This window comes from Corvus hawaiiensis, chromosome 17, assembly GCF_020740725.1.
Source record: "Corvus hawaiiensis isolate bCorHaw1 chromosome 17, bCorHaw1.pri.cur, whole genome shotgun sequence".
NCBI lineage: Eukaryota > Metazoa > Chordata > Aves > Passeriformes > Corvidae > Corvus > Corvus hawaiiensis.
In genome coordinates, this window is record NC_063229.1 from 5,981,398 (window position 1) to 6,009,253 (window position 27,856).

At 41.9% G+C, this 27,856-nt stretch overlaps 1 long non-coding RNA gene across 1 annotated transcript in view; it reads right to left on the reverse strand.

The window, feature by feature from the left end:
- Positions 1 to 2,882: 2,882 nt before the first annotated feature.
- The window catches only part of LOC125334538, a 54,152-nt gene continuing 29,178 nt past the window's right edge, over positions 2,883 to 27,856 (reverse strand). Inside the window, exon 3 of the long non-coding RNA XR_007207164.1 lies at positions 2,883 to 4,677. This is a non-coding gene — a long non-coding RNA (uncharacterized LOC125334538). The remainder of the gene's footprint in view (positions 4,678 to 27,856) is intronic.

The following is a 27,856-nucleotide window of genomic DNA, read 5'->3' on the forward strand; positions in this document are numbered from 1 at the left end:
CGTGCAATTTCACTTGAGCCTTCGTACGAATCAACGATGAGGCATTTTCTCTTTCAGTCCGAGCCTGTAACTCCGTGTGGCCTTGAAGAACAAACTCGTCCATCCTCACCCCATGCATGAGCCTTGCAGAATTCTGCCACCCCACCGTGGGGCTGTGCTCCTGGGTGGAGGCAGGTCATGCTCTGACAGCACAGGGCAGCCAGGACAGGCTTCTGGGTTCGTGGTTAAAACAAAGAGCTCAGGCTGGGCAGCATCACACCCCCCTCCCAATGCTGTGGCCAAGCAGCCAAACAAGATGCAGCTGTTGCTGTTCCAAGCCACTCACAGGCACCCACGCTCCTGCTGATCACCTCATTTGGGTCAGGTGTGCATCCTGCTCCTGAGGGGCTGCTCTGCCCTGTCCCTGCAGAAGGAGAGAACAAGCAGCAGTTGAAGCCAGTTTGCAAAGTGCCCGTTTGCTTCCCCAGACCCTCACCTGGCTGTGAGGTGGTTGTAGTGGACTGTTGAGGTTTCTTCTCAAAAGTTTTGGTCTGAGGTAAGCAGCAGCTTTGTGGCTTACAAGGAGTTCTGTGGGGCTGGGCATTAAAGATGTTTTAACTTCTTGGGTTGTGCTGTTCTGCTCAGCCCGGGGGTGAGCCCCCTGGGGTGAGTCTTGGTGCCAGTTTGGGCTGGGATTCCTGGTTGTGTTTCGAGTCTTTGTATCAGCGATAGTGTGGCAGGGCAGTGGCTGTCCCCCTGTGCTGGGCACTGGTGAGGCCACTCCTCCAATGCTGAGTTTGGTTTTGGACTGACAAGAAAGATGTTGAGATGCTGGAGCATGTCCAGAGGTGGACAGTGGAGCTGGGGGAGGGTCTGGAGCACAAGTCTGGTGGGGGGCCAGCTGGGGGGGCTCAGCCTGGAGAAAAGGAGAGTTGGGGGGAGCTTCTTGCTTTCTGCAACTCCCTGATGGGAGGGTGCAGCTGGGGAGGGTCAGGTGCTTACCCCAGGTAACAGCCTCAAGTTGCACCAGCAGTGGTTTAGATTGGATATTAGGAGAAATCTCCTCACTGAAAGGGTGGTCAGTCTCTGACACAGGCTGCCTAGGGCAGTGGTGGAGTCACCATTTTTGAGGGGATTCAAAAGCTGGGTGTGGATGTGGTGCTTAGGGACAGGGGTTAGCGGTGGCCTTGGCAGTGCTGGGTCAGCAGGTGGCCCCGGTGCCCTTAGAGCTCTCTGCCAGCCTGACCAGGGCTATGGTGCTGCTGGAGCAAGAGAACAGAACTAAAGGAGTGATGATAGTGGTGTCAAAATGCTGAGCAAGTGTGTTTTACCAGGGCTAAATAGAGGGGAAGCCAAGTAAGAATACACATCCCTGTGGATTTGTTTTCTTTTTCTGTGCATGTGTAGCTGGTAGGAGCTGTATTGCAGTTTTGTCTTGATCAAAGTGGGATACAGTCTTGGACCTGGCTACAAGAGATGATTGTGAAATTTTTTTTAGCTATTCTTTAAATGCTCCTGGATGATTTTCACTTGTTTGTCAGTATAGTTTGTCTGCCAAAGAGACATTTGTTCATGAACTTGCTCAGCGTCTCCCATGGCTGGAGAAAAGGCTGGGGTTGTCACTCTTTTGGGGTTTCCCTAGAGAGTTTTGGCATGTAACAGATTTAATTACTTAGTTAAGAGAGTTTCTTAAGTTGACCAATGCAGGCTAGGAGCTGTAAATGACAGAGAAAGTGAAACAAGGGGTGTGAGAGAATGAATAAAGAGGAATGAAACTGTGATCTCTCCCAGATGTTAAAAAAAATTTTTGTGCAGCTGAACAAAGGTGTTGTCTGTCCAATATAATTTTTATTCCAAACCTTCAATATTGCAGCTGATGGCAGAAAATGTGCAGTAAAACATGGGGAGGCCACTGGGTAATATCCACTGTAAAGTGTTAATTGCCTATTGAGGCTGTAAACTATGTCAATATGCCTGGATCTGAGTTATTGACAGACTCCCATTTATTCCAGCCTCACAAAGCTGGGCTCTTTAGAACTGGGCTCTAATCAGTCATGCTTTACTGAACCCACCAAGAAGCATCAGTCAATAAATGTGCTTGCTGTCTTAACCCTTTGAAGTTTGTAAAATTACAAGTGGGATTGATAACATTGATTTGGGGAGAACTCTTGATAGTGGGAACCCTTTTGAAATGAAAGCTGCCTGCAGTTAATGACACTTCTTTTAGCCTGCTGGTGGGTCTGGCTTTGTGGGGCCAAGAGAAACCTTGGTTTTCTGTCAGCACTCGAGCTCTGAGCTGGAGGAAGTGGTGTGGCTCAGTGATAAGTGTTTGCAGTGGTGGAGCAGAGTGGCAGATAGAGCTGGCTGTAGTGCATTTATCACTATTAAGAATTCTGACATCTGTGGCTCATCACTTCTGATCCCATAGCTGGCAAACAGCACAGGACTAAAGCCATCAGCATCCCATAGGATTATTTGCAAGAAACAGGGTGTTTCTTCTTATCCACCTACTAAAACCCCCCCAACCTGCCTGTCTGGTGCTGATGGGAGTCTGTATTTGAACATTATTGTCTTTAATGGGTGCTGATGTACAGCAGCTGTGGTGGCATTTGGGGTGGAAACAAAGCAGCAAATAGAAGGCCAGATCCTGCTCTCTGAGGGCTGTGGGGGAGGAATGCCTTTGCCTGAAACATGCAGGTTTGGAAAGTTTCTGAGATAAGGGCTGGCTTGTAGAATGCTTGGAGATGAGGCTCCCTGACATGTGGATAAAAGTTTTTTGGTGGACTTGCTGGAATTCACCTTACTGTGGCAGCTAATACACTTGTATTGACTTACGTGTGGGTTCTTTAATTTTTAAACAAAATTACTAAAACCTGGGGATAGTTACTTTTTATTTTTCAAGGAAAATCCAAACAAATACAGATGAAAATTATCTGTGAAATCTGGAAGAGAAGCAAAGCAAAGGTGCTGCTGCTTGACATAATCTGTAACAGTAAAGGTTTTGGAAACATTACAGAGAATTAGAAATGGATCAGAAAACTCTTCCCTGATGCCTTTGCTCATAAAAATACTTATTTGTCTCGTAAATTAATTCTGGTTAAGAATGTTTCTTCTCAGTCTCTTTCTAACTATATATAAAGTGAAATTTGTCCTTTCTGATTTGCCCTGTGCTGCTTTTCTTCCAAACTGAGGAGGTTTTGTACTAAAGTATAGGTTCAAGATCTTCTGGTGTTTAGACTCCAGCACTACCTGGAAAAAGAAGTGGTTTTCATGTAGACTTTTAACATGTAGTTCCTGGTGTAGGCAAAAAGAACCTTACCTGGTCCAAGCCTTGTTAGACATGGAGATTATGATGACCAGCTAATGTATTTTTTAAATACTAGCAGTCTGCCTGTTCCTGGTGCTAAGTGCTATTTTAATAATACTAATTAATTTGTACTTGCTAAATTAAGTGCATCTAGGTTTTAAGCAGGGAGGTTAGACTCAGGTTAAGTATTCTGCTCTTTTCCATGTAAAAGTGCAAATCTTCTGCCTGTCAGACTGCAGCTGAACATCTTGGAGTTTATTAATGGATATATGCAACTAAAATCCATACTTTGAGCCTTGTGCACTTGCTGGGTTAGCTTGGTATCTGTTCTGTAAACGATAGGGACTGGTTACTTCTTGCAGCACCAGCACATGCTACAGTGTCTCTGTGGTGAATAAGGTGCATTTGCAGATGCTGATATTATTCATAAGGTCTCAAAGAACTTATCATTTCAAGCAGATCACAACTGGTATAGTTTACTGTTTGTCTGAAATGAGCAGCTGTTTTCAATACATCCATTGCTGTTGCAGTGTGCAGACTAATACTGAAAATAACTATTCCCAAGCTGCAAGGAAATAAGAAATTTGTTTCATTTCCAGTTCTTTTCAGCCCTTTTCTCTCGCCTTTTTTTTTTTTTTTTTTTTTTTTTTGGTTTTTTTGCCTTTTCAAAAAGTCTGCACAGATTCTTACATAAGTTACACTTTTCCAGCCTGGATGAAAATTGGGTGGATTTTGGAGAAGTTTGGCTGTATAATTCAGTTCATATCAAGCTACCCAGACTTGAGACTGGCAGTACCCCTGAGCCTGGGTTTGGGATGAAGCAGGGTACTGCCATGCAGCAGCATCTGCTGATAAAAATCTCTAGTTGTTCTCTGTGGAAAACTGCTCTGCTCTTGCCTAGCCCTGGTGCAATGTGCAGGTACTTTTCGGGACACAGGTACAGGCTCTTCTCGGGAGGTTGTGAAACGCAGCAGTGCTGCTTGATCAGAAGGCCACTGATACAAGACTTACATTTTAGTGTTGATTTGTTATAACCTGTTTACATTAAGGGTGGGAGAAGTCGTGCTGGATACTTGGTTTCTTTATCTTGCTTGTATTGGATGTTAAAATGATGTGACTGCCTTCACTGCCAGAGGATGCCGGTTAAACTCAGCTAAATGAGACGCTTTACATGCAACGGCAGCAAAATGCAGAGAAGTTTAGGCTTGCAGCAGCCAACTGCAGGTCAAAATACTCCTGGCCAATGCCACGGACCACTGGTGTCCATCTGTGATTGCTGGTTCTGGACAGGAGGTGTACAGACTGCATATTCTTCGTTGTTCAAAGCTGTGTGTGGGATCGGAGCACGGTGTGTTTGGCTAGATAGCTGCAGTTCATTGCACTCTTCTCTCCTGCCAAAACAAAGCACCAATAAAAATATCCACACTTCTGGAGTTGGGGGGAAGAAAATAGGACTGTTTATAGGGAAAGAAATGCTGGAAGTTTCAGCAGCAGGGGTAAACAGGATATACAGCGCATTTTCCCCCCCCTCATACTTAATGGAGAGGAATCCAGCCACGGTTTAAGATTCTGTTTTCCACAGGCTTTTTCCGTGCTGTATTTGCTGTGTGATGTGACCACTAGAGAGCAGGCTTAACCTAGTAACAAGAGCTAATTAGTTCTTGGCCTCTTCATTTGCAGCTCTTCCCCAACCCCCTTCCACCTTTCTGTTTAGGCAGAGGCGACTTCCATGGTTCTTAGCTTTGCCTCCAACGCTGTGCAATCTTAGGGCTAATTAAAACGCCACAGACGGCCTGAACCCCACATTAAAGTTTGATGAGGAATTGATCAGCCAAGCAAACAGGAAATTTAGCTGTGTGAGTGAAGGTAATGTTTGCTCAAATGTGTAATGAGGTCCATGGGGAATATTTATGGGGACCTTAGTGATGGTTTCAGCAGTTCCTTCTCCTTGAAGTTTTCTGACCTACCTGCCCTCTCCTTTATAGGAGTGTAGGCACAAGGAAACCCCACGCTGCATCAGTCAAAGGTGAGCATGTTTTGCAAAGTGGGCTATGTTTGGCTAAGGTGGTCTCATGTAAATCTTTGCAAGAGGAGCTGTGGGACTGCAGACTGACTTTTGCAGTTTTACCTTTGCACTGATGAAAAGACCCCACAAAACCCAACTAGATAATCCTTCCCATAATCCAAGAAACTTTAGTGAAATTGCTGGTGGAGCTCTTTGCCATGTGTTAGTAAATTAAATGGGTTGCTCATAAAGGATGGGGCAGTGTGTTCCCACAGGTGTTGCCTTATCTGTGCAGACTTCAGGATCAGCTATAAAAGCTGCCAGCACATAGGTATTAGGAGGACAGGCAGGACGCTGTCAGCGAGGGCCCTCCTCAGCAGATTTTATCTATTTCTAATAATCACTTTCCACAATATATAATAATAATCACTTTCCAGCAGACAGATGAACTTACCTGCTTCTTAGTTATCAGCACACATCTGAAGTACATCAGCACATGCAGATCTGAAGTCTTAGAATGGGCTTTTTTTGATAGATATCACCTTCAGACCTGTACCTGCAAGGCACTTCTATTGAGAACTTCCCACAGCCTCTGGCAGCTCAGCCTGACCCTGGAAGCTCTTCCCAAAGCAGAGCATTCCCACCCAGATGTGGGTCTTGAGCACAGCACGTCAGCTGGTCCCAGCTGTGCGCCATCCTGTGGCTTCCTTCCAGTGCCCCTCAAAGCTACTTCCAGCTTTAACAGCCTCTAAAGGTGAGGCTGATGCCTGGAAGGACTTGACTTTGAGGAGGAGGAAGCTGGCTGGGTGGCTGGTCCAAGGCCTGTGGTACAAACCAGGCAAGGAGAGAGAACCCCCTTGGTGTTACTGGGATAGGGGCAGCTCCCAGTGAGAGCCCTGCAGCCCCTGCCATTTTTCACACCACTGATTTGTTCACCTGTGGGAATGCAAGCCCAAAACCTGTTTACAGCGATGATGTGAAATTTTGTGACTGAATATAGCAGAGATGTTGGCAGAGCAATAGTGCTTCTGACTTGCAATAAAATCCAGGGAAGTTCAGTCACTACAACAGCACTGATGCTGGGCAATTTTATGTCCTTCAAGTGTTGTAGCAACAATAGCAATGAGATTTGTGTAAAAAGAAAGCAATTGCTCTTGCTTTCTAGAGGGAAATATTGAAGGGAGAAATCTGGAAATAGTAGGTTACACTCTGGAGTGATCACAAAAATCTCCAGTGGAATAATGTCTAAGTTGGATTTTTTAATAGGCTGAGGAAAGTAGATTGCTGGTGCATTGGAATAAAAAGTTGGTATTTTACATCTAGATTCCAGTTGACAATAGTGTGTCAGACCATTTTTGAGGAGGAGGAGCAGTATAGAAGCAGAGTCAGCACACTCCTGTCTGAGCTGGCTGTCTTGTTGCCAGGGACTGGTGTCTGCATGCTGCTGCACAAAGCCATGGGGACACCTAACCTGGTATGTCTTAAATATGGTCCTCCATTAGACCACTTAAACATTCATTTATGAGTCTAAGACTCACCAGAAGAGCAGCTGTATTTAATTCCTGTCTGCACTGGATCAGAGAATGTTTAAATGAAGGGCCTGGCAGGACATAAAACCAGACTGGAACCTGCCTCCTGTGGAGACTTGGGACACTCGGCCTGCTTTGGTTGCACAGGAAAAGTGTTGTGCAAAAAGCTAAAATGAGAACGTGAAGCAGAATCTAATTACCCATGTTTCAGTCATAAGTTGCTTGTTTACATCCAGCTTTACATCTATTACTGAACGTGCTGCTTTCAACCTCGCTGACATTTCATTTAGCTTGAGATGTGGGTTTGAACTAAATATTAACATTTCAGGAACTGTCAGTAGATCTTATTTTGCATTACTTCCATCTTGCTAATTAACAATACTGTTCACAGACTCTGGGAGGGGACACAGGATTGTATGAGCACACATTCAATAAGCAAGCAGTGAATGCATTAATCAGGACTTTTCATAGCTTAAGAAGGTCTGCTGGGATTCTTCTGTCAGGTGTGAACTCATTTTGCCCTTGTTCACTGGGAGTGTTGCTGGAAAGTGCCAATGGTTCTAGCTTGGCTGGACACTCACAGCCCAAACCTGCGAGGCAGAAGATTTAATTGCAGGAATATCTGGGTGCAGGCTGAACAGCCACGTGGGAGGTGTGGCTGCATGACAAATAATATTCTTCAGAAGTGTTTTGCCCTAAACAACTCCTACTTTGTTCTAATAACTGTCTGGTCACTACTGATACCAGCTTACAAAGACGCAGAACTTTCCTTTGCTCCGGTCTTTGTTAACTTTGTTGACCATGGGTTTCATGGCTACCTTGAACTTCTACAGGATTCTGAACAGGGTTGGATTGAGACTGGCTCTTGCTGTACTCCCTGGTAGCTCTCCTTTAACAGCTACAGTTTGAAGTCAGTCTCCAAACCACTTATTTAATCGCTTTGGTGACTAGAATATGGGGCTTTAAGGAAGAATGTAGGTACAGCTGAGTCAGAAGTCTTGGAGAAGTCCGAGTCCACTTTATTATCACAGCTGCTTCTATCAATCAGTCTTGTAATCCAGCCAAAAAAAGATAAGTGTGGTTTGTTTAAACCAATTTTCCATGAAACATCATAACTGTAGTCCTAGTCTGCAATTCTTTATTGATAGTTCATGAATAAATCTTTTATTATTTTGTCAGTTATTAAGGCTAGACTAGCCTGGTCCACGTTTCTCTGGAGTCATCCCTAACTCTTTTCAAATGGAAATTATGTTGGCAATCCTGCAACATTTGGCATTTACGAGGTTGTTTGCCATGATGTCTTAAAAAGTTAACAGTGCACTGGTTCTTTTAAAACTCTTTCGTCTCTGTTATCTTGACCTGTTGATTTAATTTTATTTTTAAATTTTTTTTTCCTTTGGCAGACAGCCGAAGATATTGCAGACGACTTAGTTGCTTGATGATAAGTCATCTGATCAAACCAAGGAGAGCCACAAGCCTCTGTTATGCTCTCTGATCTAGCTGTGCCATTTAGAGGATGTTTATACACTTCAATGTCTTTTGTTCCAAGAAGTATCTGTGAAACACTCTTGCTTTTTCAGTGTCTCCACGTGCAGTTTTGATGTTTGTATTTAGTGATGATTTAATGCCTGCATATAGGGGGTTTACAATATTTTGCTTAGTTATTGTCTGTTGTTATTCTGTTTATTCCATGAGCCTCCTGTTCTCAGTTTTTACAACTTCTTTGAATATTTTTTCATCTTTTAAACAGGAATATTTCTTTTGTCCATGATATCATTCTTTTAGATTATTGTTTATGTAATTACAGCTTTTTCCGCATCCTCCAGAAGTCCCTGAACAATTTACAGTTTTTAAGGATATTTTCATTATTGAATTTCATGCTCCTGGTCATTTATAAGTCTGAGTTGGTGAAAAAACTTACAAAATAGAGTTGCTTGAATTCTCCTGGCCTTAATCTTTCAGTCCTATGAGTTGCATTGGAAATTTCCTCTGCTTGTAAAGCTCCTGGTTTTAAGATGCTCCTGCCTGTGCAAGTTTATTTGAAGCATCTGCCTCTAACAAAGAACCTGTGTCAGAAGGAAGGTTTAACGTGTGATCAAGCACTGAGTTGTCTTCAGCAGCAATTAAGTGTAACAGCACCTAATGGCAGCCTGGGCAGGATCAGCCCGAGGGCAATTCCTGCCACCGCTGCTCTGTGCTCTCGCTGTCTGACTTAATAAACTTTTCACGCACAAAATTTCAATTAAAGGGAGTGTGCCTTGTATTTAAAACCAAATCAGGCGCGTGGCGATGGAGATGCCCTGGTACGAGCAGGCTCTCCTGAGGCCAGGTGAGAAGACCACTGCCAGTGGTGAGGGATGCTGGGGACAGCTGCGCCAAATGCCCCCAAAGGGTGGATTTGAATCGAACTGACTGACGCCTGCCTCGCAGCGCCTTGCACAAAATGCTTCTGCCTCAAGGCCCAGTGTTTCTCTCAGAGCGAGGGTGAAAGACCGTGTTAATTCTATGAACGTTTTGGAAAGTAAGACAAGGACAACCCCAAAGTGACAATCCCAGGGCTAATATTTAAGGCACATATTATTGTAAAGGTGGAGGGATTTTTGTTGCCATTAACAGCAGAGCACTAACTTGCTTTTTAGCTCTTTCTGGTTTTTGTGTGTGGTTGTTTGGGTTTTTTTTTGTTATTTTGGTTTTTTGTTTTGTTTTGGGATTTTTTTTTCTTTTAGGCACATTCTCTCATTGCCTTTTCCCTCCCACAGCTCAAGTCTGACTCCCCTGTGGGTGTTGCTCTGCTCAAACTGAGGCACAGCAGAAATGTACCCACTTGAAAGAGTCTTTGTTTTCTCATTGTGGTCTCTCCCCCAAACTCTAATTGCTCCAGGAGCACTAATGAGCCTGCCATCAGACCTCCCTGTGATAGTGGCAAATGTTAGATTCATTTTATAGGCAGGGAATATATCTGAGCAGATTTCATCAGTGGAAACAGGGACAAAAACTTTGCTTGTGATGTTTTTTAAAACTGAGCTTTTCGTACAGGCTCATCCTTTGCCTTTTTTTTAGTAAACCCGTTTTCAGGGAAATGGGATGCTGTACAGCTTCCAGCAAATTCAGATCTAGACATACTTGGAAACAGGGATGCTGTCAAGCTGACAGTGAGCTTGATGTCAAATGGTGAGGAGTCAAAGAGTAGCACAAGGGTTCAGAGAGCTGAACAAAAAATCCTCAAATATATTTTGAAGATGCCAGGGAGAGATGAATGACAATTCCTGGGAGCAGGTATGCTGGAGCTGCCTCATCTTGAGTTGAAGCAGCTCATGCTGAAGCCTCTGCAGGATAAATTCCCTGTTCTGGAGAAGGTGCTCTGCTCCAACACTCAGACTAGAGGCTAAGAGAATGCTTTTCATACTTTTTCATGCTTTTATGATTTTTCGTTTGGCAGTGTTTCTACCTGTGATCATATTTCTGGTAAATTGGAATACAGGCTCTTTTTGTGTCCTGTGTTGGCAGCAGAATTCTTCTATAGACAGGGTACAGATTCTTACCAGATTGTGAAGCAGGATGCACCATCAAGAATTGCAATACTGGAACTTGTAATGGACTGCCTTCTTAATCATTGTTTACAAACTCCAAAATGTGCAAGTGTATACCTTTGTCCAAGCTAGGCATTAGTAATTTACTCATCAGCTGCTTCCCAGGCTGTGTGTGAATACCAGGCCAGCAGCACTGGGGCCTCTCAAGCCACAGTAGCTGCTTCCCAAGGCTGGGTGTAGGGACCAGGAGAAGGTGGTGGTGTAACCACAGCTGAGATCTTACAGGAGTTTGCTGTATTAAAGTATCTCTGTCTGTCTGTGTAAACTGGAGCTGAGCAGATGTAAAGCACCCCTTGCACACCCATTCTCAGCAATGCCTGGGAGAAGGGGCCCTCTGTAGCCTCCTCAATTTCTTAAAATTTTTTGTGAACTTGCAAGTGGAGAGAAATGACACCAGTTGTTCATGTACTGGGGGAGTCAAACTAATTAGGCAGCAGAGAAATTATTAGTGTGTTTCTGACAGTGATACTGTCGGTAGCAGCAGTAGGAAGGTGGGAGTTTGCTGGTTTCTCCCCAGCCTCTGCCTTGCAGAGTGTCCTGTCACCTACCCTGCAGGCCTCGTTCCTGTGATTCTGTGACACACAAAGACTTCAAACTCTGGACTTCAGGTCCCTCAGTATTTCTGAGGGTGTCTCTCTCTGTTGTTCCCTACCAAAAACCTTCAACAATTTTTGGAAGGACTCTTCTGAGGGTGCCTCTCTGTTGCTCCCTACCAAAAACCTTCAACAAGTTTTGGAAGGACTCCTCTTGACTGAAGGCCTCAAGAGCCCAATCTTCAAGATGATCCCGTATGGAAGTCCTTCAGCATCCCAGGGAAGACTTCTTACAAATGTCCCGTCATCACTTCAGATTCAGTTCTGACAAGAAGCCACAAGGGTCTCATTCATAAAAGCCTGCACATCACATTATATGCCCACAGTTGCTGTAGACATTTCCGGGCTGCAATAAACTTGTGTGACAGAATCCATTCTTCCTTTTTACAGATGACATCCTCAAATTGCTGGGTCCTATTCTCCATTGCTTTGCCCCTTAGCTGGTCTTATCCAGTTATGCAAACTCCTACCAGTAGCATTTCATCCTTCTGCCCAGGAGAGTTGATGTGGCAGCAGTGAAAGGCAGTGGAGAATTAGTTATATTGCTTCCCTCTTCTCCCAAAGCGAACATTTCAAAGCTGATTGTTCCAGACATAAACGAAGGTGTGGGATTTGAAGATGGCTTGGATAAATGCTTTAGGTTGTGTGTGACCTCTAAGAATGAAGGGACAAACTTGGTGCAGAGTGGCAAGTTACAGAGCAGTAATTAGCAGGGGAAGGGTCAACCTGTTTGTCAGAAGCACAGAATTAGATTAGAGAAGGCATTTTGGCCATGGGGCCTTCCTTAGGCTAAAGAAGAACAGGATGTTGTTTAATTTTGCTGTGTCCCAGTTTCACTATGCCCTGAGGAAGACCCCCAAGGCTGAAACCTTATTTCTAATTGTTTTATAAATGACTTTTTCTTCCCTTTTTGTCATTCAAGATGACACCAGTTTTGAACAGGAGAGTTTCCGTTGGTCAGATGCTTCCTGAACAAAGGAAGAATATTCAATATTTAAATGGTCACTAATTTGTTGAGATTTTCCTAGTTTTCTTCCATATTCTTTTTTCCTTGCTAGGCTAATTGTATGGCTTATCTTGCATCTTTAGTGGTCTGTATGAATATCTTGCTCAGAAAGACTAAAAATTCCAAATAAATAAGCAGAAATACTAAAGGACTTTCAGGATCTGTTTTGTTTCTTTTGTGCCCAAACTTAATTTCTATCAAGTACGAAAAATTAAAATTAAGATCTGCCTCAAACCATTCTCTTTTTTATTTCTGTTTGCTCAACACCTGACCTAATACAGCCATAGCCCATGAGTAGGGTCTGTGTGTGGAGGAAAATAACAACCTGCAAAGCTCTGGGATAAGATTCAGGATGGGGAAAAGAATTAATTTTAGTTATGTTGTGTGTATTGTTCATAGTGGAGAGAGGGAACTGCAGTTAATGGTGGGAATAGGACTTTAATCAAGGACTGCAGCTTTGGAGGGGGAAATACTCGGGATGTGGGTACCTGAGCTACTGTTCTTGGGAAGTGCTGTAGCAGTGCAGGAGGTGTAATTCAATATTAAACTCTTTAGCAAATTGCTCTGCTTCCCTAGAACATGCTGAAATGTTTAAACTTGCTTCAAATTGATGGGGAAACAAAATGCTTCCTTCTCTCTGCCTTCCATGCATGTGGAAGTCTTCAATTTGGCTGAAATTCCTGGGGTGAAGGTAGAAAAACTGCTTTTTTATGAAAGTTTTTTAAGCAGCCAAATCGTTATAGCCAAAATACCTAAACTGTGGCAAAGGAAATAGAGGATAGACCTGTGTATCCATTTGAATAATATCAGTAAGAAGAGTGAAGTTCTTCCTAAATGTTGAAGGGAAGATGTTTGGGCCACTATCCAAAACTAATACAAAGTTAATATTTTTCCAGATTTGTGAAAAATGAAAAATTTTATGCTTCTACTTCAATTTATTTTTGTTGCAATTCATCACTAAAGCAAAATGTGCTATTTTTTGCCTAAGAGTGTTTTTCCTACAGATATGGCATAATATCTTTACCAAAAAGTTTAGCATCTGAGTTAAAAATGCATATGAGGATTTACTTTTTGTTCCCTTGGTAAATGCTGCTGCTGTTCTTATCTGAAAAACTGCTTTTTGCATTGACAGAAATGGTGAAAAATGACCCGATTTCCAATTATTTACACAAACTAACATTAGTTCCACACTTGACTTACAAACATAGATCACAGTACCAGAGTATTTAAGCTCAGGCTTAACTTTACACTTGTGAATAGCTTTATTGACTTCAGTTGGAGCTACTCGTGTAGAGAGCTGGGTATGTCATTAGGTGCTCACCAGTTTGGGTTACAGAAAGGTACAGTGGCCTTGTCTGGAAAGCTCTGGACTCCCAGCTTGGATCTGCAACAGACGTCCTTTATAATCTGAAATTAATTACTCTGTGTGACATGGTTCCCATTTCCACCTTGGTCCCTGGTTTCTTCTTGCTCACTTCTGGTCTTTAGGTTACTCCGACCATAAATTCCTTAAGATGGAAAATTTCTTGGTAAAAAAACCTGAGGAATGTCAGGTATTGAGTGTGTGTGGATGCATCAGTAGGAAAGGTGGTTTTGCTCTGTGAATCCCTGTTTAACTCCATTTCTTTTCCATGGGGAGTGTGTGCACGTCTGCTTGGTGAGGTTTGCTAGCACACGCAGGCCCATTCCCTCTTTCAGGTATAAATGTGATGGGGTGCCTGGTGCAGTGAAACCTTGCTCCCCTCTGGAACACAGATGGACTTTTAATTTCCCCTCTGTGACTGTCATTAAGGGAGCTCTGGTTTTATTTTCACTAGATACCAAATTTAGAAAGTTAAAAGTTTAATAAAATAGTAAATCTAGTTCAAACTGAGCTTGAAATACTGAAGTGCCTCTGTAAAGTATTCACCCACGTGATCTTTCCTATTAATCCAACAAATGTCTTTCTTCAGTAAGCAATTCTGTTTCCTGTTTTTCACCCTCATCCACAATAATCACCTGCATTTGTTTCTTCTTTTCCTTCTAGCCTAAAGATAATTCATTATAGTAGCTCTCCCTCCCCCTTTTTTTGATCCACCTCTCCACCTCCTAACACCCCCCTAAAAAACACCATCAATATTTCATAAACTTACAGTGACAAATGTATTTTAATGTGGTCCACAGAGAACCTGAGATTGATTGGCCTCTCAGAAATATGACACGTTTCAAAGCAGGATATTCATGGAGTGTTTTAGTGCCTACATTAGTCAGAGAGAAGCAGCGCCTAAATTTATCATAGTTATGGCTTTCTCAGTATCCATTTTCTTTTAGCCGCTGACAGCAAGTATCTGAATGGTCCCTATTGATTGGCTTTGTGGTTCTGTCTTTAAAATGCATTGGCTGTGGGGGTTTTCAGATCAAATTAAGTCTTGGCTTCCTGGAGTTCGTGCATACCTACAGTGCAAGTGCGGACAAAGCTGGCTCCATTCATGCTGATTTTCATTCACAAGGGCGTGCGGAGAGGGAGACCCGAAATCTCCACTGATAGTGTGGGTGAACTGAGCCCTCTTTGAAAGCAAAGAGTTCATAATTCCAGGAGGAAGCAGCAAGGAGGGACAGGAAGCACCTACTGGCTCTGCTTGGGTGCCAATGGACCGGGTGTTCCTGCGCCGATGGTGCCTGGCGGAACTGGGGCTTGCGAGAAAGCTGAGAGGTTTCTCATCATCAGCTCTGCTGGGAATCCCTGATCACAAGGAGCATTATCTGATGGGCTGTGCAAATAGTCTGTGCTGTTCTGGTCCCACTCTGAGCAGGAGACTCCTGTGTCACTGGATATCCTGTCTGCAGCGCTGCATCCTCCATGCAGGCACTGCTAGTACCATACAGAGATGTCAGTGAGGTTTTAGTGTGGTGGCCAAATTTTAAGATGTCAAAGAAAATGAGTTTTGTGCTAAAAGAGGTTGTTTCATTATTTCAAATGTTGAGCTAAATAAAATGCTTTGTTTATGCAGTTTTATCTTAACTCTGTAAATACCAATTTACCTCAAATAAATTACCTACTTTTGTTGTTTAACCTGTCTAGAAGGTCTTTAAAGTTATAGCCTGCCACCACCTCTTTTTTTTTTTCCCTCCAAATATATTTATCATATTTATGAAAAGCTTTGAATGACTTAAAGATAAGTTCTATGACTCTACTTTGGTAAATACATAATTGCTTACTAACAACCCTTTTCCTTGATATGTATTGCATGTCTGGGGCAGAAAAAATGTGAGTGATGAACACAATTTACAGAATAGTCCTGCAGGCATCGTCCTGCATGAGGTATTTGTGTGCTTGAACCATTTTAAATTCCTCCTCCATTTTCTCCACTCCTACCCCATTTCCCCTTTCAGTTTATCAGTGTCATCAATCTAATGCTCTTCATGAATGCAAACCCCATTTTTAAAGAGCAAGCAAAATAATTAACTCTTGGGTTATGCCTCAGCACATGGTTCAGCTTGGCTTCAGATTTTACTCTGATCTCTTTACAACAGGAACTTACAGGAGTTTCAGCAGTGGATGAATGTAGGTGGAAAATCAGAATGATTGGATTCATTAGGAGGACAGAGAGATGGCTTTTTCAGTTCATAGATTCATGGCATTTGAGGCCAAGAGGGACCCCTGGATTGTCCCTCTGACTCGCTGTGTATCATAGACCACTGCATTTCTCCTGCTTACCACACTACTGATTCCAGTAACTTTCGTGCTTAATACAGTGTAACTTGTGTCTGCCTAAAGCAGATATTCCAGACAGCATCCATTTCTTGATTTGAATGTATCAAAAGCTGGAGAATACCTCACAGTGTTTAAAACAAACAAAAAAAATTGTGCCTAGTTTTAAATTTAAATCAGTCTGGCTTCAGTTTCCAGCCATTAGTTTTTGTTATGCCTCTCTCTGATAGATTAATGAGCCATTTAATACCCTTTGTTTTCTCACCATGAAGGTACTTATACACTAATCAAGTTACCTCTCAATCTTTGTTGATAGGCTAAATAGATTGGGCTCTTTCAGCTCTCGTTGAGATCCCAGTTGTTCACATCTTTGTTTTTTCCTCAACACACTTTAGAAAGTTGCAACTCTGCAACTGAGCTTTGTGTGCCTTTTACTGGTCTCACCAATGTCATAAATAAAAGTATAATCACTTCATCAATCCTGCTTACTGCTCCTCTTGTTTATACCTCTAAAACCAACATTAGCCACTTCTGTCACAACGTTGTGCTGGGAGCTTATGTTGAGGTGCTTGTTCAGTAAATCTTTTTCCAGGTAATTTATTTGCAGGGTAGAGGCCCTCTGTTAGCATGGAAGGATGGCACTGCTCTCTTTTTCATTTTAGAATTTTCACTTCTTGGTTGTGTTAGGATTGTGTCTGGGCCTTGCTTTCCATGAACTAAGGAAGCCACTTCGTATCCATATGCAAAGTTCACACTGTCTTGACTTGCTTACCACCACCTTGGGCTCTGTAGGAGAACCCAAAAGCATCTGGACAGGTTATGCATGGGTTCTGCCTGGACTTCACAGATATCAGCGTGATCCCTACGGTTCCCAAAGCTGCTGACCGAGGATGGTACTCTGACCTGTTCTGTGCTATGATGAAGACTCTTCGGTTTAAAAACAAACAAAAAAAACCCTCTCAAAATCAACCAACCAAAACAACCAAAAATCAGAAAATCTCCAACAAAGCATCAAACCAAACCACACCCCAAAAATCCCCAAGCAAACCCAAAAGTCAGAGGTCTTGTTAGCATGGAGATAGGCAGAGCAGCTGTAACCAGCCCCCTGTGCTGGGGCCATCCAGTCTGTCCTTTGTCCAGCTGATTTTGACTGACTTGCCTTGGTGACAATTCAGTGGGGAGAGCTGCATTTTGTGCAGTCAAATTATTTATATGCACTTCACTTGGTATTTAAAGAGAGAAAATGAAGGAGTAGGTTAGAGTTACGGTAGTGCTGAATGTGATAATTATGCTGCCCTCCTAAAGGAATCCACGCTGAGACTAACATATGCTTTCATCCTCCAGGACAGACTATTCTGTTAGTCTCTTTTTAAATAAATGATTAGAGCTGGCTGAGACAATCTGCAAGCAAGATTCTGCAGTCTCACAGGCTCCAAGAGACTGTGCACTTGGACTTTGATTTGTTCCTCTGTATTTAATCTTTCCAAATTAATTTTATTTGTATTGGGGATTCACCCAGAAGTCTTAATTAGGCTGAAAATTATTGTGTGAGGATAAATCCAACCACAAAAACCAAATAGTCAGTTGACAAGTGAGCTTTAGCATCTCTCCTGCTTTGAGGATGACTGAGGGTGGGGTTTTTGATGGACAGTTGGTGCACGGTGATGTCCAACAGCCATGAGGAAACCTCAGGTTGGGGACACACACCCACCAGAAAGAGAAACATCCCAGACTGCTGCCTTGAATGCCATGGTATCTTTTCTGGAAAAGATTAGAAGATAATTTTGTTGTTGCAGGTTTTTAGGTGGCTCTTGTATGTACAAAGACTTGTTTTTACGTGTCAGCAATGGCAGTTCTTGGGTGAACATGAGTATTTTCTGCTCAGCACGTACTGGCTGTAATTCTGCTGACCAGGTTCCCATCAAAGAAAGGATTGAAGCAGCGTGTCACATGGAACCCTAGGAGAAGATAACAAAAACTGTACCCAAACATGAAGTGAGCTGTAAAGATTGCTCCAAATCATCTGTGAGCTGTAAAATAAGAGCTGAGGAACAGGGGAGATGTCCACAGGTTACTTGTCAACAGTAGGCAGGGCTACATTTGGATTGTTTCTTTCCCATTTATTTAAGCTGGTTCATAGATAGCTACGAATTCTTCCTTCTCATGGAAATTACATGACAAGGATGCTTTCTGATAAAGCAGAACTTGCTGCAGAATTAACACCAGTGACATTTCATGGGATGCTGCAAAACCCAGCCAAAATAAACCTGGGTTTAGGAGGTGTACAAGTAGCACAGTAATGCACAGCATCTCATACAGATGGATTTAGGCAAATAAAGGGGGATCTGTGGAGGCAACAGAAATGCTGTTTTTGTGGGGTTTAATTTCCTTTTTTTCTGCTGTTGTGCTGCCATGAATGAATCCTTGGTGTATTCTATTTCAGGGCTGTTAATTTTTTTTTCCTCCCAATTGAAAGCAATAGCCCTGGGAAGCTTTTGCTCTGTTTTAGAAGAGAAACTGTGGCAAAAAATTGGTCTGTAACACAAATGCTTCACTTAGAGCTGGATGAGGAAATAACACGCTCAGTCCAGTGAAGCATTGTAGGTTTGTGAGCTGTCTAGAGTTTGAGAGGTGATTTAAGATGCCTGGAGGAGAAACAGGCAGCAGACCCCACTCCTTTGGTGGTGAATCCTTTTCCAAGTACTCTGTGGCATGAGAGACTGAGGCTGTGCCTTTACAGGTGCAATGCTTCTAGTTTTCAGAAATGAAATGTATGTTTTTTGGGATTTTTTTTTTTTTATTTTTGGTAAGGAAATGAAGTAGATTGTGCAATTTCCTATATGAGTCTTCTTTACCAGAAGAGAAAAAAGCAGTAAATAAGCTCACACCTCAGCTCAGCTGAGGGTTGAACCTGTCACTGGACTGCTCTGTGCTGACAGTTTGCCCAAGGTGATGGCCAGGGTACAGTCACACAGGAAATTATTTTTAAAACACTTAACTGGGTAAAAGTTACAGCAGGACGTTTATTTATTTTTGTTAAATGTTTGAAGTGTATAAGTTTGTGATGTGCCCAGCTTAGTCTTTGGGAGGTTTCTTTCATTGCAGAAAGCCAGAATGTGACCCAGTGCTCCCTCCTTAAATGTCAGATCATTTTGCAGTTCCTGACTCGATTTACTCACAACTCTCCTTTGCTTTCCAAGCTATATAATGTGAGATAAAGAGAAAGCCATTTCTTTACACTGAAAATTTAGAATACTTAAGGTTTTCTTTCCCTTTTTGCATTCGAATGAAATGTCAGATTGGAAATGGCATTTTGTTTTCTGTTTTGAGAGAAGAAATTCTGTCAACTGATCAGGTTATTTTGTGTTGGTAAACTTAGAAGATGCAACTTTTTGTACACTTATTTCAGAATTAAAACCCTTGCTTTTGTAGAGTGTCATCCTCCTTAAACCATAATACAGTGGTTTGGTTGTGGGTTGCGGTGGTGGGGCTTTTTCCTGCTTTTTTCTGTACTTTTTTGAGTGGAAATTTTGGGAAGACCCTTTAGGGGGTGTTTGCATTCAGTTGTAAGAAAGTTGTTAGTCTAAAAACTGTTTCTGTAAATACAGTTGGTTCTCCCAAAAGTTTGTGTTGTGGTGGATAAATTTAGATTGAAAAATCTTGATCAACAATCCCCAGCAACTCACAAATAGATTATGTTAGCTAAGGAAAATATTGATCTCTTCTGCAGCTCTTTTCTTTAACTGTCAAAACTTTATCTGATAAATTTTGGGTTTGATGTTGCTCCTATAAATATTTTTTGCATAGACTGCAGAGTGTTAAGGAGGATTAAATAGTTTTTGCTTATTACTGGCCAGGCCAAGCTTTACTTACGCACTTGGCAGCTGCTTTGTGTCTCATTTGTATGCTCTCTACAGTTTGTAGAGCACAGCAGAGTAGATTTAAAGAGAGAGCTTATTAATAAACACAGTGAAACAAAAGCTTTCTGGCTGCAGTTTAAACATGCAGAAGAATGGTGGTGGAATTTTTTTGGACAAACCATGCTCTTAACAGGAGTAAAAATGAACTAAATTAAAAGAACACTTAAATATAATACCTTTTGGGGGGACTGGAATGAAGTTTCCATTGGAATACACAGTAATCTCAAACATTTTAATACAGATATGTTGTGTGTTAAACCCCTCTAGTGAATGGTTAAATAGTTGCTTTTACACAATGGAAACGTCACACATACACAATTTCATTAAAACCGTGGCAAGCTTTTTTCCATTTCTCATTTGCAAGGCGGATGTGTTTTATTTTAGTGCCATTTGCCATGGATAATAGGGTGATAAAGTGTGTTTATGTACAGAGATGGATTTGTTGGTGATTAAGGAGGAGAAATAAGAAAGGGAAAAGGAAAATTGTAGAAATGATGTAGAAATACAACGAAAACTATTAGTAGCTTGATTATGCAGGGGTGGAGCTGCAGTAAGCTTAGAGTTGTTCAGGGCAAGAATAGATTTGAGAGTTTTATTCTTTTATTGAACTAATAGTTTTGAGTACTGCTAAAAATAGCTGTCAAGTAAGATTTATGTCTCCTTAAATATTTCAGCTTGGCAAAACATTCTGTAACTTGATACAAAATTATTCTTGATTTGATATATCAATACAGGCTGTGACACCATGCAGGAGGGTTTGAGCTGCAGCTCTTGCATCTCCCTCCTGTATTTATGTGTTCTGCTGTAAGCAACAAGCATGAAACTCCGTCCAGCCAGGGGAAACCCAAACCATCCCAGCAGCCTCCCTTAGTGCAGGTGCTGCATCAGAATCAGAACTGTAACCCTGAGATAAAGGTACAACTCATACAGGGAACTTGTTGGTTCCTGTCTCAGTTTAATGAAAAATCCAGTTTATCTTCATTGTCTAAAGTCATTCCCTCTCTGCCCATGTGGTGTTTTGTACTTTCATGCTTGGTTTGTTTTTTTGAAAACAAAGGTGCAAACCCCTTCTGTCACTGGTGAAAACCAGGTTTGGTTGGAGCACAAAAGCTGCAGCAGCTCACAAGCATTTCCTGTCGTGTCATCTTTGGTTTTAATTCTGATGCTTATGCTTGTTTCTCAACATAAACTTTCAAGCCTCTTTTTACAGTCTGTGTGCCTCCATTAATACGTGGTTTACCACAGACTTTATCAGACTCACAGTTTGTGCACTAGAATTGAGGTAGGTAGGCTGTGCACACTGGGACTACAGGCAAAGGGTTGACATGAAGCTTTTTAAAGAAACTGCATCATTGACACATTAGTTAGGGATGTACTAATGGATGTGGCTAGTCTACTGTGGCCCTGCTTTCTGCAAATTCCTCTTTTGTTGCTCTTAACTCCTCAATGCTTCAGATATTCTGAATTAGTCTCAAACTCCTAAATCTGTTAAATCCCCTTCTGGAAAATTATATCGCTGCTGGAATGCTGCTGTTTTGGATTCCTCATCCTTCTCTGCTCTGTGGTGTTTAGAGCAAGGCAGGCTTTATCAAGGAAGGTGATACCTTCTGACCAATGTGTTTGATATACAGGGGGCTGGGAATAACCAGCCAGTTTTGGATAGGAGGTCCCAAACTTGACCTTTTCCCTTTGCCTAGATCAGTTGTTCTACCTGGAACCTTGTCTTGCGTTTATACCCAGACCATCATCGCTGGAATAAGGCTGCTCATAGTGAATTAACCATTGTTTCAACATTCTCCATATGAGACAGCGTGATTAATTTGTGCCTGGATTTTTGTTCTTGTTGTTCCCTGTAAAAATAGGAAATAGGTTTTATATAGCAGCTGATGCTGTAAATGTCCAGGGAATAATGGAGTGGCTAATGCTGCCAGCACTCTGGGGGGATCCATTTGTGTGCTGAAGACTGGTATATGATGGGATGCTCAAATATTTTCAGGTTGCGTATCTCTAAATCCCTGTTCCTAAATATACCCCCTAAACCATCTTTTTTCTTAAGAAAAAAATAGTATCATTACATCAAAACCTGTCCCCTTACACCACAGTGTCTACAAAATCAGGATACTACTTTATTTAAAAAAACCCCACCAAACGCCAGGTTTGTTAATCCTTAATATCTGTTACTTGCAAAGTGAGAAAAGTTATTCATATAACAGATGAAGTGATGCTATTGGGACACTCTTCCAGATGGGAATGCTTCTGTCTTCTCTTTGCAAGAGACTTGGATCAGGGGATATGGGGAGTGAGGAGAAAGGAAAGTTTGGAACATTCGTAATCGGCAAATGCTTGTCTTCATGTGTGGTTCTCTCTCCCCCCATGTCAGTGGGTAAGGAGGCACAGCAGAGATGTGTTAAATGTCAGTCATCCCCAGAGCCCCCAACAATGAACAAGGATTAAACAAGAAGCTGTGGAAGAGGAAAAGAAATCCTTGTGCAGGTTTTAATAATTCATAAACATTGCATCTATTTTACTATTCTCTGCATTTAAAAACAAGGCCCAAACTATGCCTGCAAGCATAACTTTCCCTTTACAGTAAAAAGGGATTGAATTCATTATGGTTAAATTCTGGTTATATGAATTATTTATTTATTTACTCACTTTCTTTTTTGGATTATGGTTGTCTGGCATTTATAGATGAACAAAACAGAGAATCTTATGTCTGAACCATTCTAACTGTAAAGGCTTTAATGAGATTGAAATCTAGACAGAACCCAAAATGACAACAACTTGAAAACCTTCAGTTTTCTGTAGCTTTGCAAATCTTAATTTATATATATGGACCAAACTATATTTATGTATCAGTAAACTCAGCAATGCCCAGTGTACTTCTGAGATCATGTCCAGGATGAAAGAGGCAGAACAATTCTGCGAGGTCAGTGGGATTAAGTGATGTTGGAAGAGTGTGAAAGGAGGGTTTGTTCATGCTCTCATCATTTGATATAGCACAAAGGTCTTTTACTTTTGGATCACGAACACAGAGGTCTCGGTGTTGATGGTATAGCCCTGGATACAGCCCTTTCTGGGGGCTATCCCACCTGAAATGGATTTTTTTCAACTTTTTCAATATTTTAAAACTAGCACTTCATTGTGGCTTTTTAAATCATGTTATTGCTCTTTGCCATTCAAGTGCTGCTATTGTGTGGACCATGAAAACTGTTCACTTTGAACTGCTCAACAGTGGAAACTCCTTGCAAAATAAACTAGCTTTGGTGAGCTGGGATTCATGACCAGGAGTGTTCCAGCCTGCCCAGGCTGCCTTGCTTATCTGGAGATCTCTCTGGAAGCTTAAGGTAAATGTCAGAGTTTGGGGTGGTGTTAACCCCTTTATGTTTTAAATGTGATTGCATAAATTCCTTAAAGACAAGTAGTTATTTGCAGTTCCCTTACTGCAGGCAAATGGGACAAATGTCTTCAGGTTCATTTAGGGATTGAAAAATAGATCTTGTTTCAGTGTGTAAGGTGGGAGCATTCAGCACCACAACTCTAAAATCCTGCAGTAAGGCCTTTAACTTCCACTTAAGCAAATCTCTGGCACCAGCCAAGAGGAATCACTGAAATCACTTGCTCTAAAGGTGTGTCTGCCTTGCTACTGGGCTGCCCTGAGATCGAAAATCTGGTTGTATGAGAGGTATAATAATAGCATTTTTTTGTCTGTGTATAGGCATTGGCTTGAGAAGCTTTCTTTAAATTCCAGAGTAAGTACAAGAGATCTTTTTGTTCACTGTGGTCCACAAATAAAAAGGAATCTTAGAAATTCTCAGAAAAAACATTTCTCTGAATGAGAATTAAGAACCCCAAAGTTACATCTCATGGCTTGACCTCACTTCCTCATGGCATGCAATGACCAGGAACGAAGAAAATAGTGTGTTAAAATAGCAACTGTGGCCATATAGCTGACATTTTTCGTTCTTTGTTTCCATTTGGATCTGAGATCACTTTCTGATTGTCTTTTGGAAATGTGTAGAAAATCGTAAAAGGAGGTGAGAAAATGGTAACAGTTTTCTGTCCCTCTAATGTCTGTTCTTTGTCTTGTGTCCATCCCACACCCCCTGAAAAAATCCTGACTTTGTTGAATTATTTCTGCAAATGTGCCTTTTTTCTTTTTCTTTCATACACATAAAGTCAAAGAAATTTGGAAAGAGCAAGGAGTTGTATTTAGAGATGTATAATGATTCATTGATAAGTAATTGCTGTCAGGACTGTGGGGTCTGATTCAGGTCACTGTTAATTTAACCTGGTTCAAAAGGGAATGGATACTTTTTATTCACATATATTTAATCAAACAGTCCCTGGGGAGAAATAGAATGGGAATTGAGAAGTGAGGAGCAGCTAAGAAGATGCAGGGGTTTGAAGTGATGGAATTATCTTGCTCTTTCTGGTAATGTCTTTCTCATACTTCAGTTTCCTTATGAATAAACCCAGAAAGCATCTCAGAAAGGTAGATCAGAGCCTGCTCATCCAGTTAAGCAGTTCAAAGCTCATTTGGGTGCTGGTGAGGCATTTCCAAGCATCACTGATACCTCATGGTGCCTATTCTATTGAAAACAGTTGTAGTTCCTGATTTCCTGCTTTGACTTTTCTTCCATGGCTTTTCACTCTGACTCCTCACAGGGATGTTTGTGTCCAATTCCTCCTCCATTCCCCCACTGCCTGGAGGGCCTTTGGGAGAACACAGGATGCAAACTGATGAACCCAGCCTGCTAACTGCTGTCTTGTTTGGGTTAGGAGCAGCTTTCCACATAGTGCAGATGTTCAACACTACTGAGTGATGCTGCTTTGGATCTTTTGTGATCCTGGGAGGAGCACAGTGTCTCCAAAATATTCCTGTCCTGGAAAAATCATTTGTAAAAAAAGCAAAAGGTGGAGAACTCTGAGTAGGTCTTTTCTCAGTTGTTCTCCCCCTCTGTCAGGGATCATTTACCCCAGCACTGCCCTCCCCATCCCCTCCAGACCCCCACAAGCTGCTGTAAGTCTTTTTTGGGAAAGGAGAGAAGAAACAATGCTGGAAGGTGGGTGTGAAGTTCAAGTGTCAGCACATCCTTCTCCCACTGCAGGGGTGGTAGAGTTAAGCAGATAGAACTGCTCAGGCTCTGGGAAGATGAACAAGATTGGGGCTGGCTGGACCACCCAGGCCCTCGTGGAGCAGGGCACAATGGCTCAATTCTGGCTGGCAGCAAGGGGGTCCTTGGGAGCCATGGCATTGGTAACTCACTCCATCCATTCTGTTTAGCACCTCATCAGATCAGCCCTGGGAACGGAACATTTCTGCTTGCACACTGGTGCAGGTGGTGTTCTCTGCTGGAGAGCACCTGATGGGAATTCCATGGCTCCCAAACATGCTCCAGTGGATAAATAGATGCTTGGCAGGGATCAGAGCACTGGGACTTACAGGGATAAAAGGATTCAATGTATTTCTTTGTGAATCTGGTCCTGAAAGTGAGGCATTGCTTAGAACTGGTAAAACTTTGTTCCTCATCCTGTACTTCTGTAAGTAGATTTAATATCCTGCTGGAGTGCTCTGCCCCTGCTAGAAGGGCTTTGACAGTTGTGCTGAATTGCAGGACTGCCAAGGGAACGTGGCTTTGGCCAAATGTCCACTAAGCACTAGGACAAAATTGTCAAACTTGGTCTTGCTTTTATGAACCACTCTAAATTGTGGGTCCAGCTCAAAAGTCAGCAGCAGAAAATAGTGTGGCAGGTCATGGAGCCATTCATTTTTCTGTTTAGAAAATGCTTACTGGTGAAGAATTGTCTGTATTGAATGACCAGTTTGAGGTGGGTTTTAGCTGGTTCCTGAGTAAATTTCCACCTACTTCTGGTACCTGCAGATAAATCTTGAACTAAATTACTGCTTTTCCTTGAAACCTGCCAAATCAGTTTTGCTATCTAGTGTTGCATATCGATCTTCATATAAAGGGGAATAGAGTCCTCCTCCAGGAGGAAATTTGGCATTGGTATGTTAGCTTAAACTAAAGAATTTTAATAAGTGTGAAACTACAGGCAAAAGGATTTGGCAAGATTACCTCCTAGATCAAGAAAAACGAAGGTTAGGAGAGAGCTGTGGGTGCCTTTTTTCTGTGGATATCTTCCTTTCAAATGAATCTTTCCTGGGATCTTAATGTTTAGTACAGGGTTCAGTTTTGGAACTTGCAGCGTCTTATTAAAGTATATATTGTGCCTTCATGAATATTTAAAAATGAGCACTTAGTAAAGATTTCATAATAGCCTCTAGTAAGCTTTTATGAGCCATTAACAGTGGTACAATGAACTAATTTGTGTGGTTTCAGGAGGGAACTGACGAATGGAAGATGGGAAGGTGCAGAATCCTGGTGGGATAAGAAAACAATTAATCGATTATTAATTGCTGGTGGAACCATAACGTCTGCTTCAGCTCAACTTGATTTAGCTCCCGTGTAACCTGGGGAGGGAGAACCCACCCAGTAAAGCCTTATTGCTGAGCCCATGGGAAGAAAATGGGGCCTTTGGGTATTTTTAGGGCAAAGCTTAGTGGTAGCTTTATTAGTTGGCTGTGAATGCAGTTCCTCAGAGAGGTACTGACTCCCAGACAGAGCCTCCTTGCCTGGCTAGAGTCCTGCTTTTGTATAATAAGGTGCAGAATTAGGAAGAAGGTGGCAAAAAGAGACTTTTAGCACCTTCTGCAACGGAATTTGGAAATAAGAAAAAAGGTTTTTAGGGTAATACATGGACCAGAAATGGATGATGGGTTATTTTATTGCTTAACAAATAGATTCTCTGTAAAAGATTGGGGTCAGGAAGAAATGCACATGAACTGAACCAGCTTGCCACATTTTACAGGCTGGGTATAATATGTAGTCTATTTTCTGTATTAAAAGGAGTGTTTGGGCAATTACTTTAAAGCAATCTATATAGAAATATTTGTGCAAAGGAGCAGGTCTGTTTCTAAAATTGCTGGGTCTGTGGATGACAAAGACAACACATCTTACCTGCAGAGTATTTGGCAACATGGTTTGTGTCTTTAAACAAAATATAAGCTCTGATTAATGTTTCAGTTGTTAACGATTCCTAAGAACATTTAGCAAAATCTCTACTGCTTTTCATTCTTCCAAAAAGGTTTTCTGGGTTGGTTTGTTAGTTTCTTTCTCAAAGCAATCTAGTCGAAGATTGTGTTTAGGGGTCATTCTCTGGGAATGCCTTGCAGAAGGTGAAACTCTCCTCTGAAAGGCAAACCAACAGGGATAGACTTGTAAGTCTTCCAGAAAGTCCATCTGCATCATTATTGCTGTGTAAGAAAAAAGCCAAGATGTGCAACATTGGATGCCTACATGAGATCCTGCTTTGATGAGCCAGTGGGAAGTTCAGACTTTATAAAATGTGTTGTTATACAAAGCAGTTTTTTAGGTAAAAACCAAAACCACTTTTGGTTTTTCTTCTATCCTTGCTTTCTCCAGCCTTATGGAACAAGGTGTCTAGCATTAAAGATGACAAGATGAGAAGTGTGGGCAGGATTGTTTCCTTCAGAAATAAAATGTATATTTACTGTCCCTTTCCATCACATTAGTCACTTTAGCTGGCCTCAAACCAGTGACTGACAGATGAACATACAGAAAATTACAGTCAACCAGCATCAGACAGTTTTTCTTCAGGTGGTTGTTGCGGGGGAGTTCTGAGCTCCTCACTGACACACAGCTGGTGGGTGGCAATGTGGAGGGAGGGAGACTGGAAAGAGGTAATGGAGGGAAAAGAAATCTCACCTTGGCTTCACCAGTGGCAACATGAGCATATGCAATTATAAGATAGCTGGCAGATGACAGAGTTAGTTAATGTAACAAGCCCTGTAAAGCATTTAGCCACATTCTAGTGTTTAATCAGCTGTGTAAAGTGCAATATCTATCTTTCAATTTTATGCCATTAAGGGAGACAAGATTTTGATTAGGTACTTAATCTGGGCAAGAGGAAAACAGGCCCAGAGCAAGCCCACAATAGGCAGCAAAAGGGACATTCGACGAAGGATTCGATAAAGGAGAAAGACAGAAATTTAACATAAAAGAGAATTAGTGCAGCTCCTTTCAATTTAGTGCACAGATTTTTATGGACTAATCAATTAGAGGCTGTGGCTGTGCTGCTGGGAAGTGGTGCCGTGTTAGAGGCTTTGCCATATTAATTCTGTTCATTACCCCGAGGTCAGACGGAGTGCTTT